Source organism: Arachis ipaensis, chromosome B09 (genome assembly GCF_000816755.2).
Source record: "Arachis ipaensis cultivar K30076 chromosome B09, Araip1.1, whole genome shotgun sequence".
In the NCBI taxonomy this organism is placed as follows: domain Eukaryota; kingdom Viridiplantae; phylum Streptophyta; class Magnoliopsida; order Fabales; family Fabaceae; genus Arachis; species Arachis ipaensis.
Window position 1 is genome coordinate 83,440,003 of NC_029793.2, and position 2,489 is coordinate 83,442,491.

Consider the following 2,489-nt stretch of genomic DNA (forward strand, 5'->3'; position numbering starts at 1 on the left):
AAATTCTATTCCAGTATGATCGAGAACCTCCAAGATGATTAGCCATGCAGTGACAGCGCATCGGACCATTTTCACAGAGAGGAATAGGATGTAACCAACGACAAGGGTGATGCCTCCAGACGATTAGCCGTGCTGTGACAGAGCATTTGGACCATCTTTCCGAGAGGATTGAAAGTAGCCATTGGCACCGGTGGCATCCTTACACAAAGCCAGCCATAGAAAGGAGTAAGACTGATTGGATGAAGACAGCAGGAAAGCAGAGGATCAGAGGAATGAATGCATCTCCATACCCTTATCTAAAATTCTCACCAATGATTTACATAAGTATTTCTATCCTTATTTTAGTATTAATTTCGAAAACTCCATAACTATTTTATATCCGCCTGACTGAGATTTACAAGGTGACCATAGCTTGCTTCATACCAACAATCTCCGTGGGATCGACACTTACTCACGTAAGGTTTATTACTCAGACGACCCAGTGCACTTGCTGGTTAGTTATGCGAAGTTGTGAAGATATGTTTAGACCATGGTTCTGTGCATCCGTTTTCGTGCCATCGCCAGGGAATCAATTTCGAACAATAATTCACAACCTGAGTAACAATTTCGCATACCACCTTACCAAGAAGATGGAGAGGAATCAAGTAGCAGTAATCACCACTTCAGCAGCATCCCAAGAAGGAGTGAATGAAGAAGCAGAGGGTGATCAGGAACAAGCCAACTACATTGGGAATTCACCTAGGCAGAATCATGACCCATACTCCAAAACGTATAATACTGGTTGGAGGAACCACCCAAACTTTGGGTGGGGAAATCAACAAGACCAAGGCCAAGATCAGAGACGCCATAACCCCAACAACAATGCAACTCACCAACACTCCACACAAAGGACATACTGATGAGTATTTTGGTGAAAAATAAATTTCTCCCAAAACACACAAATCTAACCGGCAAGTGCACCGGGTCGCATCAAGTAATAATAACTCACGGGAGTGAGGTCGATCCCACAGGGATTGAAGGATTGAGCAATTTTAGTTTAGTGGTTAATTTAGTCAAGTGAATCAAGATTTGGTTGAGTGTTTTGTGATTTGCAAAAATTAAATTGCAAGGAAAGTAAAGGGAATGGGTGATTGACATGAGGGTTTGAGTTTTGCAAAAGTTGGACCAAAAGTTTGAGCAAAAGTTAGGGGTCTAACTTTTGCTCCAACTTTTCATATCAGCTAACACCACTTTGCTGATACTCACGTTGGTGCCAAAGTTAGGGGTCTAACTTTGGCCCCAACGTTGGCTTTACCTTGTGCACTTGTGGCACCAACGTTAGCCACCAAGTTACGGGGCTAACGTTGGCGCAAACTTTTGCTCCTCCCCTTGTGATTTTCATGTGCCAACGTTAGCCACCAAATTAGGGGGCTAACGTTGGCGCAAACTTTTGGTGCCCAGGGAGGTTTTCTTCATGCCAACGTTAGCCTCAAAGTTAGGGGGCTAACGTTGGCGCAAACTTTTGATGCCCAGGGGTGAATTTCATGTGCCAACGTTAGCCACCAAGTTAGGGGGCTAACGTTGGCGCAAACGTTTGGTACCCAGGGAGTGATTTTCAAGTTCCAACGTTAGCCTCCAAGTTAGGGGGCTAACGTTGGGGATAACTTTTCACCCAACAGTTTGTGCAAAAGTTTGAGGCTAACTTTAGGTCCAACTTTTTGCTTCTTGGTTCATTTTCATTTATTCCCTTGTCTTCTCTTTACTCCTAGCTATTCCTTCTTGCTTCAACCTTTCTCCAAGCTTTCTTCACCTATCATTAATCAACCAAACACATCAAAGCTATGCTCATAATCATGAGATATCCATTCTATCATAATATGCAACAATTATAGCATAAAACCTCATGAAATGGCATGAATTCATACATGGTTGATTCAATCAAGGGAAACATGAAAATATACTCAATTAGCTTGCTTATGGTTCAAGAAAGTGCATAATTCTAATGAAAACAAAAGGAAAAGACTAGTTAAAATAGGCTAGGATGACTTGTCATCACATACCAACAGCCACCCAGCAACACCTCTCAACATCCATACCAAAGTCAAAATGGCCCTTCTCATCCTTCCAATCTCAACTCTCCATCATCGGAAGAAAGACTGTCAAGGATTGAGACTCTACTTGAAGGCATATGCAAGGAGATTCAAGATAACAAGGTGTTCAAAGAGGAGGTGCGAGCCAATATCAAGAATCAGGGAGATACTATCAAGAGGCTGGAATTTCAAGTGGGATACCTATCTGAGAAGATTCCCAAACCTACTGATAGCTTCCCAAGTGACACAGAGAAAAATTCGAGAGGTGAAGCAAAGAAAGTTAGATGGGAAGATTGCAAGATGGTTACTATAAGTGACAAGGAGACTAAGGAAGAGCCGAACAAACCATCAGAACAACCTGAAGATACATCACCAGGAAAGCAGGAAGAGAAGCATCAAGAAACCACAATTACACAGAAG